Below are 19,840 nucleotides of genomic sequence, written 5' to 3' on the forward strand. Positions count from 1 at the left end.
CGGCGCCGCCCGCGACCACGCCGGCGACCGCGCCGCGCGGCTCCGGCCCGCGCCTCCTCCTCCGACCGGATCCTCCCCGCAGCAAGATCTCCGGTGACCTCGAGTTGTCCGGTGATCCTCGGAATCCGTGCGCTACAGTACCCAGATCCGGATCTAGATCTGAGACGGTTGACTTTTTCCCCGAAACCCCAACTTTTTGTCTATGTTCATCGTGTCGTAACTTTGCATCCTTAGCTCCGTTTTGGGCATATAGCATATCAAAATGTTCGTCTCAGAGAGCACATCATTTCATCTCATTGCATCATTTTTATTTGAGTTCATCTTGAGGCCCGAAATGCTGTTGGAAGAGTGCTATTTGAGATAATTGTCAGATCTGCTGCTCCAAATAGATATTTGTCATTTTTGCCATGATTATTGTGTGCATGATATGCCCCTGAGCTCTACATGAGTTTTGTTATATGTTTTGCCATCTATCCAGAGGTGCAACCCATGTATTTTTGTGATGTGTGTGGTGACTAGCACAAGCTTGCAAAGTGGTGCATTCGTTAATGCTGATTTCAGGGACTTAGCATTTCCACTAAGTCCTTGAGCTGTTTATCTCAATATGCCATATGTTCATGTTGTTTCTTAGTGATCCGTGTCTGTTTTGAGGATGATCAGTAAGGATGTTTTGTTAATCTTGTAGTGCTCTATCCATCCATGTCTTTGTTTGTAATTATGGAGCACCCTAGCTTGAGTCAATCGAGCTCTACTTTTGTCATTTCGTGAATCTGGGCAGATTGTCTACTTGTTAGCAAATTTGCCGAGGATGTTGTAGTTGATCCGTGCATGCTATGTTATTGTTCTTGCCATGTCTAGCTTGTATTTTGTGCATTATTGATGGGTGTATGCTTATATTGTCATGCATTTCTCTGTAGTGAGTGCATCGAGCTCGTAAACATGCCTACTTGATATCTGTTTCAGCATGCTCCAGTTTTCACTAAGTCTGAGAACTGATTATGTTTTTGCCATGTTCACATGCTTGCAAATGTATTTTCTGATCCTTTTGGCTCAAGGTCACTAAGGGACTTTTGTTAAGCTCTTGGAGTAGCTCCATGCCATGCTTTACTTTGCCATGTTCAGGTCCTGTAGCATATAGTTTTAATGCTCCAAAGTGTGCTATCTGATATGAAATTCCAGACAAGTGTTAATTTCACTAAGTCTGAAATCTGTTTACCAAATGCATTTTTGCCATGCTTGTTTGAACCTGTTAATGGATGATTTGGCCATAGCTCAGTGCTAGTCTTTTGTTAAGCATCATGAATAGATCCCTGCCATGTATTTTTATGCCATGTTTGGGTGCTGTAGCATGTTCATCTTGTTGCATCTAGTTGGCTACTTGCTGTAAATCGCAGAACGTGGTCATATTTGAATTGCTTGCCATTTCCAAACCGTAACTCCGATTCCGGCGTTCTTTATATCGTTTTCAAGAGATTTAATCTCATCTTTCTAGTGGCACACTTGGATTTCCAAGTTGAGGCCAGGTTCTTTCATTCCTTGTCAAATTTTTCATATGCATCACATATTGGATCCCACATAGCATACCATCTTTGCATCATGTTGTTTGAGTTTGCACGTGGTTGATTGTGTCCTTGTTGCTTGTTTGTCTTGTTTGGGTAGAGCCGGGAGACGAGTTCACTAACGAGGATCCCGTTGAGTTTGCTTTCGAGGATCCAGTCAACTCTGACAACTTTGCAGGCAAGATGATCATACCCTCGAAATCACTACTATCTTTGCTTTGCTAGATGCTCACTCTTTTGCTATGCCTATGCTACGATGCCTACCACTTGCTTATCATGCCTCCCAAATTGCCATGTTCAACCTCTAACCCACCATGTCCTAGCAAACCGTTGATTGGCTATGTTACCGCTTTGCTCAGCCCCCTCTTATAGCGTTGCTAGTTGCAGGTGAAGATTGGAGACCGTTCCTTGTTGGAACATTATTTACTTGTTGGGATATCATTATATCGCCTTGTTATCTTAATGCATTTATATACTTGGTAAAGGGTGGAAGGCTCGGCCTCTCGCCTAGTGTTTTGTTCCACTCTTGCCGCCCTAGTTTCCGTCATATCGGTGTTATGTTCCCGGATTTTGCGTTCCTTACGCGGTTGGGTGATAATGGGAACCCCTTGATAGTTCGCCTTGATTAAAGCTTTTCCAGCAATGCCCAACCTTGGTTTTACCATTTGCCACCTAGCCTCTTTTCCCCTTGGGTTTCCGGAGCCCGAGGGTCATCTTATTTAACCCCCCCGGGCCAGTGCTCCTCTGAGTGTTGGTCCGACTGAGCTGCCTGCGGGGCCACCTCGGGGCAACTTGAGGGTTGGTTTTACTCATAGCTAGTCTCATCTGAGTGTGCCCTGAGAACGAGATATGTGCAGCTCCTATCGGGATTTGTCGGCACATTCGGGCGGTGTTGCTGGATTTGTTTTAACTTGTCGAAGTGTCTTGTAGAACCGGGATACCGAGTCTGATCGGAATGTCACGGGAGAAGGTCTATTCCTTCGTTGACTGTGAGAGCTTGTCATGGGCTAAGTTGGGACTCCCCTGCAGGGATTTGAACTTCCGAAAGCCGTGCCCGCGGTTATGGGCATATGGGAATTTGTTAATGTCCGGTTGTAGACAACTTGAACCTTAACTTAATTAAAATGAATCAACAGTGTGAGTTACCGTGATGGTCTCTTCTCAGCGGAGTCAGGGAAGTGAACACGGTGTTGGAGTAATGCTTGCCGCAGGATGTCCTCTAGTTATTCGTTCGCGCTTTGCCTCCTCTTCTCGCTCTCTTTTGCGAACAGGTTAGCCACCATATATGCTAGTCGCTTGCTGCAGCTCCACATATAATTTACCTTGCCCTTACCTATAAGCTTAAATAGTCTTGATCGCGAGGGTGCGAGATTGCTGAGTCCCTGTGGCTCACAGATTACTTCCAAACCAGATGCAGGGCCTGATGATTCCGTTCCAGATGACGCGCTTGAGCTCAAGTGGGAGTTCGACGAGGACTCACGCCATTACTACGTGTCTTTCCCTGATGATCAGTAGTGGTGCCCAGTTGGGGTGATCGGGACCGTGTCGCTTGTTGGGTTATCTTTCATTTTGGCGCCCTAGTCGGGCCATGAGTGTTTGATTGTTGTAATGCTATTTATGTACTTTGATTGACGTGGCGAGTGTAAGCCAACTATGTATCTTCCCTTTTATTATCTATATTACATGGGATGTTGTGAAGATTGCCTAACTTGCGACATTGCTTTCAATGCGGTTATGTCTCTAAGTTGTGCCTCGACACGTGGGAGCTATAGCCGCATCGAGGGCGTTACACCCGATTGGAGGAAGAAGCGTATGATACGGCGGATCGGCCACCTCGTGGCCGCGATAGAGAGGCATTCCATCCAAAAGCTCAGCCTCCACCCCAATGCCATTCAAATAAAAAGGCATGGGGAGATACGCCAGACCTGCGAGACATATTGGAGGACAAGGCAAAGCATTTAAGATCGATCTACGGATCACGAGGGCGCACCACTCTGCGAGATGACAAACGTCACGCCGGATACAGTAAAAGAAAATCCGGCCGGGCCGAACACAGCGGGCAAGACCCATTTGAGCTGCGTTGAGATATAGCCCAATACAGAGGCGCCGCACACCCCTTATGCTTCACAGACGAAGTAATGGAACATCAATTCTCAGAAGGTTTCAAACCTGTAAACATTGAATCATACGACGGCACAACAGATCCCGCAGTATGGATTGAGGACTTCCTCCTCCACATCCACATGGCCCGCGGTGATGACTTACACGCCATCAAATACCTCCCACTAAAGCTCAAAGGACCAGCGCGGCATTGGCTTAATAGCTTGCCAGCGGACTCCATTAGCTGTTGGGAAGATCTGGAAGCCGAATTCCTCAACAACTTTTAGGGCACTTATGTGCGACCACCAGACGCCGATGACTTGAGCCACATAATTCAGCAGCCAGAAGAGTTGGCCAAGCAATTCGGGACTCGGTCCCTTACAAAGAAAAATCAAATCGTTGACTGTCCGGATGCGGAGGCCTTAGCGGCTTTCAAGCACAACATCCGAGATGAGTGGCTAGCCCGGCACCTTGGTCAGGAAAAGCCGAAATCTATGGCAGCTCTCATGACGCTCATGACCCGCTTTTGTGCGGGAGAAGACAACTGGTTGGCTCGCAGTAATAACATATCAAAGAACCATGGTACCTCAGATACCAAGGACGACAATAGCAGTTCACGTCGCAACAAGCATAAGCGACGCATTAACAGCAAAAATACTGAGGATACGGCAGTCAATGCCGGATTCAAAGGCTCTAAACCCGGTCAGCGGAAAAAGCCATTCAAACAAAGTACGCCGGGCCCGTCCAGCTTGGACCGTATACTCGATCACTCGTGTCAAATACACGGCACCCCAGACAAGCCAGCCAATCACACCAACAGGGATTGTTGGATGTTCAAGCATGCCGGCAAGTTAATTGCTGAAAACAAGGACAAGGGGCCGCATAGCGATGACGAGGAGGAGCCCCGGCAGCCGCACACTGGAGGACAGAAGAGGTTTCCCCCGCAAGTGTCGACGGTGAACATGATATACGCAACCCACATCCCCAAGAGGGAGCGGAAGCGTGCGCTCAGGGACGTATATGCGTTGGAGCCTGTCGCCCCAAAGTTCAACGCTTGGTCCTCCTGCCCGATCACCTTCGATCGCAGGGACCACCCCACTAGTATCCGTCATGGCGGATTCGTCGCACTGGTCCTAGACCCAATCATTGACGGATTTCACCTCACTCGAGTCCTTATGGACGGCGGCAGCAGCCTGAACCTACTTTATTAGGACACAGTGCGAAAAATGGGTATAGACCCCTCAAGGATCAAACCCACAAAAACGACCTTTAAGGGCATCATTCTAGGTGTAGAAGCCCATTGCACAGGCTCAATTACACTGGAAGTGGTCTTCTGATCCCCGGATAACTTCCGAAGTGAAGAGTTAATCTTCGATATAGTCCCGTTCCACAGTGGTTATCACGCGCTGCTCGGGCGAACCGCATTTGCTAGATTCAATGCGTACCGCATTATGCATACCTCAAGCTCAAGATGCCAGGACCTCGCGGAGTTATTACAGTCAATGGAAACACAGAGCGCTCTCTCGAACTGAGGAGCACACCGTGGCCCTCGCAGCAGAAGCGCAAAGCAGCCTCTCAAGGCAATCAACCAGTTCGGCGCTTCAAAGCCCGGACACCTTCAAGCGCGCTCAGGGCAATCGGCAAATAGACCTCTTGGCGCGATCTGAGCTCGCATAGCAATGCGGCGGCCACCCCAATCCCAACTCAACGGCGATATTCGTACCGTGCATACATAATTACGCATTGAAAATACCATGGGCACAGGTGGGGAGGGGGCACAACTGCGGCACGCCCCAAAACGCGGCCTAAACCGCACCAGGGGCTTCCCGTTTGGCTATTTTTCTTTTTTTTCTTTTCAGGACCTTAATCTCTGGAAACACTGTCCGGGAGCACTATTGCCGAACACATGATGCAGCAACCAAGGAGGCAGACAGCTACGTTATACCACAGAATTCCCAGGTTGATTACAGTAACGAGTGAAATATTCAATTCAATATCATTCCTCAGTTTGCCCTTGGAAGGGACATAGTCCTACTCTTTGCTTATCGCACTATCTGTATCACTCTGCCTTAGCGCAATTTTTTTTAATAAACAATGCATGACATTATGACTATTACTGCATTCTTGTTTTATATATATATATATATATATATATATATATATATATATATATATATATATATATATCTACGTGTTCTTTAATGATGCCTTGCAACCGTACACTCTGGTACGGCCAATACACCAAGGGCTTACGTACCCCACAATGCGGTGTGAAAAGTCCGAACACTTCCACAAGTGCGGCACCCTGAACTTATAGCATTATATGCATCAGCTCTGAATCATGTCTTTGGTCAAATGTTGGGTTTGCCCGGCTCCTATGTTTTGGTACCTTACGTTCCGCTCTATTGGCTAAGGTAGCGCTAGGAGAACTACTGCGATTGTGCCCCGGTTCTGCTGGGTTTAGCACCTCAGTAGAGAAAGCTAAAACTGACTGTCATGATAAGGCGAGAGACTGGTCGCTCTCCGGCGAGGTTTTTTTTTGAGTCCCTAAAGACTTATCCCGCTTAGGGCGAGGGGCCGGCCCTGTCCGGCTTACAGGCGTGTATCGCGCCCCGAATTCGGCCTTCCGAATACCAGGGGCTTCGCCGAAATTTAAAATTATAGAATTCTATGGCTACGTCAGAGTGATAAAGCATTATTAGTCTGGTTGCCTTGTTCGTTGTGCTGAGTACCTCCCTCGAAGGACCCAAATATGGAAAAGAGTGCTCAGGTTTATCCCGAACACCCCAGCACTAGCAGCATGGGGGCAGAAGCCGAGGACTAGCCATCTCTCAGATTGGATAAACGGCCAAACATAAGGTAATATTTCAAATTCAAACAAGCGTTGCATAGCGCATATGAAACAAGTTTTCATCATACAGGATCACACGAGCAAGTCTCATTCAAATATTACATCTTTTGGGCACTCATCCGCGATGAGACGGGCACCCGACAGAACACCCTCGTAGTACATCTCAGGGTGGCGGTGCTCCTTGCCCTCCGGCGGCCCCTCCTTGATCAGCTTCACGACGTCTAGCTTGACCCACTGCAATTTCACACAGGCAAAAGCCCGGCGTGCACCTTCAATGCAGAAGGATCGCTTGACGACCTCCAACCGTGGGTGGGTATCCACAAGCCGCCTCACCAGGCCGAAGAAGCTGTTTGGAAGGGCGTCGCCAGGCCACAGCCGGACTATAAAGCCCTTCATGGCCTGATCGACCGCCTTATGTAGCTCGACCATCTGCTTCGGCTGGTCGCTCATCGGCACCGGATGTTCGGCCTCAGCATACTGAGACCAGAACAGCTTCTCCGTCGAGCTTCCGTCCTCGGCCTGGTAAAATTGCGCGGCATCGGACACACTGCAGGGTAAATCTGCGAATGCTCCTGAAGAGCTCCGGATCCGGTAAGTAATCGGTAATTTACTTTTACATGCTTGCTTTGCATATAGAAAGCCTTACCCGCCGCTATCTTCTTCATCGCGTCGATCTCTTGGAGGGCCTTTTGGGCTTCGGCCTTGGCACTTTTTGCGCTCTCGAGGGCCGCGGCAAGCTCAAACTCCCACGTCTTGGAGTCAAGCTCCAATGCCTCGTGCTTCGTCATGAGAGCCTGGAGCTCTTGCTGCACCTCGCCCACCCGAGCCTCGTGCTTCTCTCGCTCGGTGCGCTCCTGGGCCGCTTTATCTTCGGCCTGGGTTAGCGCTTGCCTCAGGGTCGCCACCTCGGTCGTGGCCCCTGACAAACATACAATGATCCTGTCATTTGGCAATCGCGTCCTTTTTATATATATATACATATCTATAGACGGGGTATTACTTACCCTTGTTCTCCTCGAGCTGCCTCTTAGCAAGGCCGAGCTCTTTCCGAGACCCCTTGAGGGCCTGCTTCAGTACGGCGACCTCCGCAGTCAGTGCGGCGGACGCCAGCAGTGAAGCCTGCATATGCATATTGACATACTTATATTAGACTCCTGCGATATTATTTGATCCTCTGTTCGGCTTTTCTTTGTGAACACCGAACAAAGCATCAGGGGCTACTGTCTATGCGGTAATATTTCTACTACATTTTAAAACACTTACCTCGAAGCCTGTTAGAAGGCTGGCACAGGCTTCAGTCAATCCGCTCTTGGCGGACCGAACCTTCTGGATCACCGCACTCATGATAGTGCGGTGCTCCTCGTCGATGGAAGCGCTGCGAAGAGCTTCCAGCAGATTGTCCGGTGCCTCTGGATGGACAGAGGTCACCGGCATAGGCGTCTTGCCCCTCTTAGAAGGAGGCTGCCTTCCCGAGCCCGGAACCGCTGGAGGGTCCGGCACGGTGTTCGGCTGAGGGCCGAACTCGGAGCTCTCGGGGGCCCCATCCCCTCGGTTCCCGGAGATCGGAAGGTCGCCTTGGGGCGCCTCCGGTACTGTCTCCCTTTGATCCGATGCCTCTTGAGACAACACCTCAGCGTCGTCGGCAGGATGAGGGGAGGTGGCGGTCGGGACCGGATCGCTATCCATGTCCAACGAGCCCAGGGAGCCGTCCGATGATACCTCGATATTGGCTCGTGGCGGCCTGCATAATCATGTTCGGCGATTAGGGAAAGCAGTGCGATAAAGGAATCCTATGAGTTACTCTGGTATCCGAGTACTTACAATCTCCCCGGGGCTTAACCCTGGGCAACCACTCGTCTTTGCCTTCGTCGGTGGCGGTGGAACTGTCCGGAAGAAGAGTCCTTCCCTTCTTGGATCCCCCAGCCTCCCCAGTAGGGGCGGCCTTCCTTTTCTTGTCTCCCCCAGTCTGTGGGGGAGCATCATCTTCTTCTTCCTCGTCTTCGGGGGAAGAGTGCACCGCAGAGTCATCGGACGATGAGTCCAACGACGCCTGGCGTCAGGAACTCTTTCGGGTTCCCTTGGCCTTCTTGGTCTTGTCCGGCACCTTATAAGGGGCCGGAGTCAGCATCTTCGCGAGAAGAGCGTCTGCGGGGCCTTCGGGCAAAGGAGCCGGACAGTCGATCTGTCCAGCCATCTTCTGCCAGTCCTATCAAAGGTACGGGAGTTTAGATCCCGCATAGAGTCCATCTATATAAAAAATAAGTATCCTGTGAAAGGTAAAGCAGCTTACCACACTGGCTTGGCGCTTCGCGCTGAATCCGCGATCCTCAGTAATAGGGGGGGACCTTGGCGCTTTTGAACAACACCCTCCAGGCGTCTTCATGAGTCGTGTCGAAGAGCCTGTTCAGAGTTCGGTGCTGCGCCGGATTGAATTCCCACAAGTTGAACTCCCGTTGTTGGCACGGGAGTATCCGGCGGATGAGCATAACTTGGACTATGTTGACAAGCTTGAGCTTCTTGTCCAGCAGCATGTTTTGAATACATGTTTGGAGTCCAGTCAGCTCTTTCGAATTACCCCAGGACAGGCCCTTCTCTTTCCAGGAGGTGAGCCGTGTGGGGATGCCAGATCAGAACTCGGGGGCCGCTGCCCATGCAGGGTCACGCGGCTCGGTGATATAGAACCACCCCGATTGCCACCCCTTTATGGTTTCCACAAAGGAGCCCTCGAGCCATGTTACGTTGGGCATCTTGCCCACCATGGCGCCTCCGCACTCCGCCTGGCGGCCGACCACCACCTTCGGCTTGATGTTGAATGTCTTCAGCCATAAGCCAAAGTGGGGCCTGATGCGGAGGAAGGCCTCGCACACGATGATAAACGCCGAGATGTTGAGGATGAAGTTCGGGGCCAGATCGTGGAAATCTAGGCCGTAATAAAACATGAGCCCCGAACGAAGGGATGGAGAGGGAATCCCAGTCCATGGAGGAAATGTGTGAGGAATACTACCCTCTCATGGGGCCTGGGGGTGGGGATGAGCTGCCCCTCATCTGGGAGCTGGTGCGCGATGTCGTCGGGCAGGTATCCGGCTCTCCTCAGTTTCTTGATGTCTCCCTCCATGACGGAGGAGACCATCCACTTGCCTCCCGCTCCGGACATGGTTGGAGAAGGTTGAGGTGGAAGTGTGGACTTGGGCGCTAGAGCTCGAGTGTGCGAAAACGGATGAGCAAAGGAGGAAGAAGGCGTGCATTGAAAGGTGGATCCTTATCCCTTTATATGAGCGAACGAAACTAAGCGTCCCCACTTGCCTGGTAAAACTCGCTTATCCCCCAAGCGCCGCAATTGATGGCGTTGTTGGGTTACCCACGCCTGTATTGATGAGAATCCCGTGATAAGGGGACACGATCTCTGCTTTGACAAGATGTGTCGAAAAACTGCCTCGCATTATGTGTGAGGCTGGTTAAAAGAAACGGTTCGAATAATCACCGGGCCATGACATAACGTCATGCTGCTAAAACAAGCCAGCAAATTAGATCTGCGAAAATATTATTCTCTCTACGGTGGAATGTGGAACTTATTTTGCAGGGTCGGACACTATCCTCGTATTCAAATTCTTCTGTGATGTATTCGGAGAAGAACCCGCATTGCAATGCCGAAGACAATACTGCGTGCCGGACTCATCGTCATTAAAGCCTGGTTCAGGGGCTACTGAGGGAGTCCTGGATTAGGGGGTCTCCGGATAGCCGGACTATCTCCATTGGCCGGACTGTTAGACTATGAAGATACAAGATTGAAGACTTCGTCTCGTGTCCGGATGGGACTCTACTTAGCGTGGAAGGCAAGCTAGGCAATACGTATATGGATATCTCCTCCTTTGTAACCGACCTTGTGTAACCCTAACCCTCTCCGGTGTCTATATAAACCGAAGGATTTTAGTCAGTAGGACAACATACAATCATACCATAGGCTAGCTTCTAGGGTTTAGCCTCTCTGATCTCGTGGTAGATCTACTCTTGTACTACCCATATCATCAATATTAATCAAGCAGGAGGTAGGGTTTTACATCCATCAAGAGGGCCCGAACCTGGGTAAAACATCGTGTCCCCTGCCTCCTGTTACCATCCGGCCTAGACGCACAGTTCGGGACCCCTTACCCGAGATCCGCCGGTTTTGACACCGACATTACCCTTGAGGTAAAAGGTTGGGAGGCAAAACTATAAGCCCCTATCTTTCTCTGTGTCCGATTAAAACTTCATAACCATAAATATCGCATGAGTGTTAGCAATTGTGAAAGACTAAATGATGGTTGAGTATGTGGACTTGTATAAAAGCTCTTATTGACTCTTTCTGATGTTATGATAAATCACAATTGCCTCAATGACTGAGATTAGAGTTTGTTGGTTCTCAATGAAGTTTATGATTCATACTTGAATTTGTGATTGAATCATTACTTTAGCATAAGAGATCATATGATAATATATATATATATATATATATATATATATATATATATATATATATATATATATATATATATATATATGTTGTTGTTCTACGAATGATCATGATGCCCTCATGTCCGTATTTTATTTTTATCGACACCTCTATCTCTAAACATGTGGACATATTTTTCGATTTCGGCTCTCGCTTGAGGACAAGCGAGGTCTAAGCTTGGGGAAGTTGATACGTCCATTTTGCATCATGCTTTTATATTGATATTTATTGCATTATGGGCTGTTATTACACATTATGTCACAATACTTATGCATATTCTCTCTTATTTTACAAGATTTACATGAAGAGGGAGAATGCCGGCAGCTGGAATTCTGGGATGGAAAAGGAGCAAATATTAGATACCTATTACGCACAACTCCAAAAGTCCTGAAACTTCATAGGAGCATGTTTCGGAATATATTAAAAAATATTGGGCGAAAGAACTACCAGAGGGGGGCCACCCACTGTCCACGAGGGTGGGGGCGTGCCCTACCCCCCTGGGCACGCCCCCTGCCTCGTGGGCCCCCTGGTGGCCCTCTGATGCCCATCTTTGGCTATATGGAGTCTTCCGTTGAGAGAAAATCATAAGCAAGCTCATGGGACGAAACTCCGCCGCCATAAGGCGGAACCAATCTAGGGCTCCGACGGAGCTATTCTGCCAGGGAAACTTCCCTCCGAGAGGGGGAAATCATCACACTCGTCATCACCAACAATCCTCTCATCGGGAGGGGGTCAATCTCCATTAACATCTTCCCCAGCACCATCTCATCTCAAACCCTAGTTCATCTCTTGTATCCAATCTTTGTCCCAAAGCCTCTGATTGGTACCTGTGGGTTGCTAGTAGTGTTGATTACTCCTTGTAGTTGATGCTAGTTGGTTTACTTGGTGGAAGATCATATGTTCAGATCCATTATGCATATTAATACCCCTCTGATTATGAACGTGAATATGCTTTGTGAGTAGTTAAGTTTGTTCCTAAGGATAATGGAGAAGTCTTGCTATAAGTAGTCATGTGAATTTGGTATTCGTTCGATATTTTGATGAGATGTATGTTGTCTCTCCTCTAGTGGAGTCATGTGAACGTCGACTACATGACACTTCATGATTGTTTGGGCCTAGAGGAAGGCATTGGGAAGTAATAAGTAGATGATGGGTTGCTAGAGTGACAGAAGCTTAAACCCTAGTTTATGCGTTGCTTCGTAAGGGGCTGATTTGGATCCATATGTTTCATGCTATGGTTAGGTTTACCTTAATACTTTTGTTGTAGTTGCGGATGCTTGCAATAGGGGTTAATCATATGTGGGATGATTATCCAAGGAAGTATAGTACCCAAGCACCGGTCCACCCACATATCAAATTATCAAAGTACCGAACGCGAATCATATGAACATGATGAAAACTAGCTTGACGATAATTCCCATGTGTCCTCAGGAGCGTTTTCCTTTATATAAGAGTTTGTCCAGGCTTGTCCTTTGCCAAAAAGGATTGGGCTGTCTTGCTGCACCTTATTTACTTTTACTATTTGTTACGTATTACAAATTACCTTATCACAAAAATATCTGTTACCGATAATTTCAGTGCTTGCAGAGAATACCTTACTGAAAACTGCTTATCATTTCCTTCTGCTCCTCGTTGGGTTCGACACTCTTACTTATCAAAAGGACTACGATAGGTCCCCTACACTTGTGGATCATCAGCGCCGATACTCTAGCTGCTCAAACTGGTAGAGACGACGGAAGGGCCGCGTCGCGGCTGGGGTTGTAGTCGCCGGAGCGGCCGGGGGTGGCCGGCCCCATGCAGGGGGCTACCTGGCGGCCTGTCAGCCTCCTCGAGTAGGGGCCACATGCTACATGGCCTGGGCGCGACACTCGAAGGCGCACGCGTAATACATGGCCGTCTGGAGATCCTAGGGTCCCCGAAACTCCACGTCAACGCGGATGTGATCTGGAAGTCCACCAACGAAGAGGTCGGTCTGCTGATGCGCCGTCATGCCCGACGCATGGCATGCCAGGGCCTGGAACCAGTCGGTGAAGTCCTGCACCGTGGAGGTGAAGGGAAGGTGGCCTTGCTCTACCAGGCGGCTCCCGCAGAACGGTGGCCCAAAGCAAAGGAGGCAGAGCTCGTGAAAGCGCTCCCAAGGAGTCATGTTGCCCTCGTCCTACTCGAGGGTGTAATACCATGGTTGTGTCGTGCCGCGGAGGTGGTAAGAGGCGAGCCAGGTGTGCTCCGATGCTAGGGTGCGCTGCCCGCGAAAGAACTACTCGCATTGGTTGAGCCAGTTGAGGGGGTCCTCCGTGCCGTCATAAGTGGCGAAATCAATTTTGGCGAACCGTGGCGGCCTCTGGGTTGGATCGATGTGGACAACTAGCTCGGAGGTGTGGAGAAGCGAGGCTGGGGATGCCCGGTCAGTGCTGGCGCGGCCCACGTAGTGACCCACGGAGCTGGATGGGTCGCTGTACTACAGAGTGGGCACCGGCGGGTCCACAGCCGACGTGTAGACGGACGACAGTGATGATCCGGTCAGCCAGGCCAGAATTGGGGACAGCGATGGCGGGAAGCGGACTTGCTGGATTGGCACGCCTCCCTCCATGGTTGACCCGGGCCCAGTGCTGGGTGGTGGCGGGGCCGACAATGGCGGCGTGGGTGGCGCGGCGCCAGCCGGCGCCGGCCACTGCGGCCATTGTGGTGCAGCGGCGAGCGGTGGCTGCAGCGGCCAGTGGTGGTGGAGGGGCCCTGCAAGCACCACGAGTGCCGAGTACCATGGCAGGGCGGCCGGCCCGGTCGCGGCCGCCGGCGGCAAGGGTAGCGGCGACCCGTAGGGGCTGGCCAGGTATAGCCATACCCCTGGACGGCGGTCACGAGATCATAGAGGACCCCAGTGATCTCCGTCGGGGAGTAGACTGCGGCGGGCGGCGCAGTGGAGGGCGGTGTCTCGCCGACGGCGGCGCCCGTGGTGGTATCGATCGGCACGGTGGGGAGATACAGCGGCGCGGTTGAGAGGGCGAGCGACACGATGGAGAGAATTGGCAATGCGGTGGTGATGGGCAGCGGCGAGGTGGGTAGCGGTGGGGTGGGTGGTGGTGCAGACATGATCGGACCCAAGCGCTCTGATACCAAATTGGCAGGAGCTAGGACCCTACCCGGTCTAGGACGTAGGTTATATGGGAAAGAGGAGGGTTGGTGGAGGCTTGAGCGCGGCTGCTGAGGGAGTCCTGGACTAAGGGGTCCTCGAGCGTCCGGCCTGTTGGACATGGACCAAACTGATGGGCTACGAAGATACAAGACCGAAGACTCTCCTTGGCGTGGATGGCAAGCTTGGCGTTCGGATATGAAGATTCCTTTCTCTGTAACGGACTTTCTACAACCCTAGTCCCCTCCGGTGTCTATATAAACCGGAGGGTTTAGTTCATAGGGACAATCATAATCATATAGGCTAGACTTTTAGGGTTTTAGCCATTACGATCTCGAGGTAGATCAACTCTTGTAATACTCATATTCATCAAGATCAATCAAGCAGGAAGTAGGGTATTACCTCCATAGAGAGGGCCCGAACCTGGGTAAACATCGTGTCCCATGTCTCCTGTTACCATCAACCTTAGACGCATAGTTCGGGACCCCCTACCCGAGATCCGCCCGTTTTGACACTGACATTGGTGCTTTCATTGAGAGTTCCGTTGTGCCGTCGTCAGAAGGTTCGATGGCCCCACCCATCATCTACAACAACGCTGCCATTGGGATGTCTTTCTCCCTGGCCAAATATTCGTTTTCGGCGGCTTCACACTGCGGGCCAACTCGCTTGGCCATCTAGAGCAGATCGACAGCTACGCCCCTGGCAGTCAGGTCAGGTTTGGAAGCTTGAACTACATCGCTGATATCCGCGGAGACTTGATCTTCGACGGATTTGAGCCCATGGCAGCCGCTCCATGCCACCACGATGAACACGACCTAAATCTGTCATCGGACCATGTAGAGGAGATTGCGCCTGTAAGCGCTCCGGCCCTGGATTCGGAGCAACTTGTGCCATCCGAAGATGGGAAGCTTAACCCCGCCATGGAAGCCGCAGACTCAGCAGCGTTGGAGCCGTACACAGACCCAACTTCGGGCGAGGTATGCATCATCGGACCCCCGGACTCATCTCCAGTCACTGGTTCCGAACTTCTTGCATCCACGTCCGACGAGCCTTACCAGGCGCCGGTCGTCGAATTCAGTTCCGCGGACATCTTCCGGCTCTCCCCTTTAGGCGATGTGCTAAACTCATTAAAAACCCTCTCTTTAGCAAGGGACTCACTGCCGAATTATATCCGGTTTGAGCTGGGGGCTGATGACGGGGAATTTCGCTTCCCACCCACCTCCCACTTAATAGCCAATGTCGAAAATCTAACCGACATGCTCGACTACGACTCCTAAAACTCAAGGGGCCAGCCTGGCACTGGCTGAACAGCTTGCCCGAAAATTCCATTGGCAGCTGGGAGGACTTAAAAGAAGCCTTCCTTGACAACTTCCAAGGTACATATGTTTGACCTCCGGATGCCGACAACTTAAGTCACATAATTCAACAGCCCGGAGAGTCAGCCAGGAAATTCTGGACTAGGTTCCTAACTAAAAAGAACCAGATCGTCGACTGTCTGGATGCCGAAGCCCTAGCGGCCTTTAAATAGAGCATACGGGACAAATGGCTCGCTCGACACCTCGGCCAAGAAAAGCCGAAGTCCATGGCAGCCCTCACGGCGCTTATGACCCGCTTTTGCGCGGGCGAAGATAGCTGGCTAGCCTATAGCAATAACAATGCAAGCGAACCTGGCACTTCGGACACCAGAAATAGCAACGGCAAGCCCCGACGCAAGAGGCACATGCGTCAAAGCAACAGTGATAATACCAAGGACACGGTGGCCAATGCCGGATTCAGTGGCTCCAAGTCTGCACAGCGGAAGAAGCCATATAAAAGGAATAATCAAGGCCCTTCCAGCCTGGACCGCATACTCGATCGTCCATGTCAGATCCATGGCACCCCTGATAATCCAGCCAATCATACTCATCGGAGTTGTTGGGTATTCAAACAGGTCGGCAAGTTAAATGCCGAAGACAAGGAGAAGGGGTCGCAAAGCGAGAATGACTATGAGGAGCCCCGTCCACCGAACACAGGGCGACAAAAGAAGTTTCCCCCTCAAGTCAAAATGGTGAACATGATATACGCTACCCATATCCCCAAGGGGAGCGCAAGCATGTGCTCAGGGACGTCTACGCGATAGAGCCAATCGCCCCAAAATTCAACCCATGGTCGTCATGCCCGATCACCTTTGATCGCAGGGACCATCTGACCAGTATCCGTCATGGCGGTTCCGCCGCACTGTTCCTCGACCCAATAATTGATGGATTCCACCTCACATGAGTCCTCATGGATGGTGGCAGCATCCTAAACCTTCTCTATCAGGATACAGTGTGCAAAATGGGCATCGATCCATCAAGGATCAAGCCCACCAAAACTACCTTTAAAGGAGTTATACCAGGTGTAGAGGCCCGCTGCTCGGGCTCAATCACATTGGAGGTCGTCTTCGGATCTCATGACAATTTCCGAAGCGAAGAGTTAATCTTCGACATCGTCCCCTTCCGCAGCGGCTATCACGCACTGCTCGGACGAACTGTGTTTGCCTGATTCAATGCGGTGCCGCACTATGCTTATCTCAAGCTCAATATGCCCGGACCACGCGGTGTCATAACAATCAATGGAAACACGGAGTGCTCCCTCCGTACCGAGGAGCACACCGCTGCCCTGGCCGCAGAGGTACAGAGCGGCCTTCTCAAGCAGAACCTTAATTCAGCGGCCATGCTCCCGGACAGTGTCAAATGAGTCCGGACTACTCTGCGGCAGGACAGTCCAGCTCGTCGGGGGCTCGATTAGCAATTCGACCTCCATCTCAGTCCCGACCAAGTGGCGGCATATGTACCCCGCGTACATAACTATGCACTAAAAATACCATGGGCAGAGACGGAGGCATAACCATATTGTGATCCACAATACGGCTCGACCTTCCCGGGACACACATATGCTTACTTTCCCTTTTTTGGTTTCTTTTCACAGGCCCCTCTCGACGGCCTGATAAATTGGTCTTTTCGAAGGACGGCTACACCAAGGTGACAAGTAGCACATACGTACGGGGGAATCTCTAGATGTCCTTCTTGGCGATCATTCTACCTATTTTCAGGACCCGTACGTAGCTCCCCCTTGGTATTGGCATGTTAAATAGCCACTGTTGCTTATCGCATTTTTTGTTCAAGTACGCTTTGACGTATTAATCAAAATTATAATGGAAACAGTTTGCGGCCCAACATATGTGGCACTAGCTTCTTCTTTATTTTTTATTTTCGCTATTTTAATTTGCATCTGTACACCTTGGTATGCTGTAATTCGCCAGGGGCTTTATTACGCCCCACACTATGGCAACAAGTATGAACACTTTTACAGTATAGTTCAGCACCCCGAATTTAGCATTATATGCATTGGCTCCGAATCATGTCTTTGGTCAATAGTTGGGTTGCCCGGCTCCTGTGCTTACTACCTTATGTCCCGCTATATCGGCTAGGGTAGTAAAGGGAGAACTACTACGATTGTGGCCTGGTTTATCCGGATGAGCACCTCAGTAGACAAGCCGAAAATTGACTGTCATAATGCGGCGTGAGCTGGCCAGCTCTTTGGGGGTTTCAAATCTTTAGCGATTTTTCTTGCATTATGCGACGAATTGGTTCTTATCCGATCAGGTGTTTACAGCACCCTAGTCTGGATACTAGGGGTTGCGCCTACATTTTCATTGTCAAACTCCTATGGCTAAGTGAGGGTAATAAAGCCACATAGTCTGATTGCCTGGTTCGTTGCGCTAAACACCTCCTTTAAGGACCAAACTCTTGGATAAGGAGTATTTAGATTCATCCCGAACACCCCCATACTACCTACGTGGGGGCTGAAGCCGATGACTGGCCAACTCTCAGACTTGATGAAATGGCCGCACAAGAGGTAAAACTTTAAATAAACAAACAACAAAGCATTATATTACATATCAAGCCTTGTTTTCATCATACGGGACGGAATAACATGAATGTATTCATTCAAACATAATGTCCTTAGTACATTGTTCCGCCACAATGCGGGATCCCTTCAGAACATCCGGAAAATACTGCTCGGGCGTGCGGTGCTCCTTGCCCTCGGGCGGTCCTTCGGTCGCGAGCTTGACGGCGTACATCTTCGCCCACTGTATCTTGACACGGGCGAAGGCCATCCGCGCACCTTCTATGCAGACCGACCGCTTGATGGCGTCAAGCCGAGGGCAGGCATTGACCAGCCGCTTCACGAGTCCAAAGTAGCTGCCGGGTAGGGCTTCCGCAGGCCATAGCCAGATTATTAAATCCTTCATGGCTAGTTCGGCCACCCTGTGCAACTCGACCAACTGTTTTAGCTGGTCGCTAAATGGCACCAGATGTTCTGTTACAAGGTATTGTGACCAGAACAGCTTCTCCATTGAGCTCCCCTCTTCGGTTCGGAAGAACTCCGCAGCATCATAAACACTACGCGGCAGATCCACAAACGCCCCTGGAGAACTCCAAATCCGGGTCAGTAAGAGATACTTCTTCATCACATACTTGCTTTGCATAATGAAAGCCTTACCCGCCAAGATTTTCTTGGCCTCTTGGATTTCTGGGAGGGCGCCTTGGGCTTCAGTTTAGGCCTCTTGCGCGCTTTGGTGGGCCTTAGCAAGTTCGGACTCTTGGTCCGCATTCTGGCGCTCCAAGGACTCGCATTTTTGCACAGCATCCTGGAGCTCCTGCTGGACCTTGCTAACCCTGGCCTCGTGTTTTTCATGAGCGGCTTGTTCCTTTGCCGCTCTCTCCTTGGCCTCTACCAGCGCCTTCTCGAGGGCCTCCACCTTGGCCGCCTCCCCTAATAAATGTCATGGCACTATGATTAGCTCACATCATTCATCCCTTCCGGACATACACAAGATCATTGCATACCTTGGGTATCCTCCAGCTGCTTTTTCGTACGGCCGAGCTCTTCCTCGGTCCGTTCCAGCCTCCGCTTCAATCCAGAGACTTCGGCAGCATGAGAAGTCATGGCTAGCAGCGACGCCTGCTTATTCACATAGACACACATGGTTAGTTTCCTGCGAAAAACTACTTGATCCTCTGTTCGGCTTTTCTTTCTGAACCCCGAACAGAGTCTCAGGGGCTACTGTCTATATTGTAACTCTCTTTTTACATAAATGCAGAGCTTACCTCAAAGCCTATTAGAAGGCTTGAGCAGGCTTCGGTCAGTCCACTCTTCGCAGACTGAATCTTCTCAATCACCGCACCCATGAGGGTATGGTGTTCCTCGATGATGGAAGCACTTTGCAGCACTTCTATAGAGTATCCGGCGCCTCTAGATGTACAGAGGTCACCGATGGAGTGGGCACACCTCCTTCCGATGAAGGAGGCTGCTTGCCAGATTCCGGAACTGTATAGGTCTCCGGGACCGTATTCGGCTGGGGGCCGAATTGGACGTGGCCCCCATCGCCAGTCTCCATGGGGATCTGCTCCCCCATGTGTCCGGCGGCCGAGGTCTCGCCCTCTAGCGCCATCCTGACGGCCTCCTGCATCTCTCCCTGGTCGGGGATCCTTCGGGACAACACCTCCGTGTCATCCATGGCCCTGGGAGAGGAGGCCATTGGAAGGGACCCGCTGTCCATCACCTTCGGGTCCAGTGTGTTCCCCGAAGACGAGGATCGCTCAAGGGCGGAACGAGCCGGACTGCAAGTACATGGTTCGACATGTTAAAATTATGAAGTAAAATAGCAGGATATATGAATGCGA

Source organism: Triticum dicoccoides, chromosome 4A (assembly GCF_002162155.2).
Source record: "Triticum dicoccoides isolate Atlit2015 ecotype Zavitan chromosome 4A, WEW_v2.0, whole genome shotgun sequence".
In the NCBI taxonomy this organism is placed as follows: Eukaryota; Viridiplantae; Streptophyta; class Magnoliopsida; order Poales; family Poaceae; genus Triticum; species Triticum dicoccoides.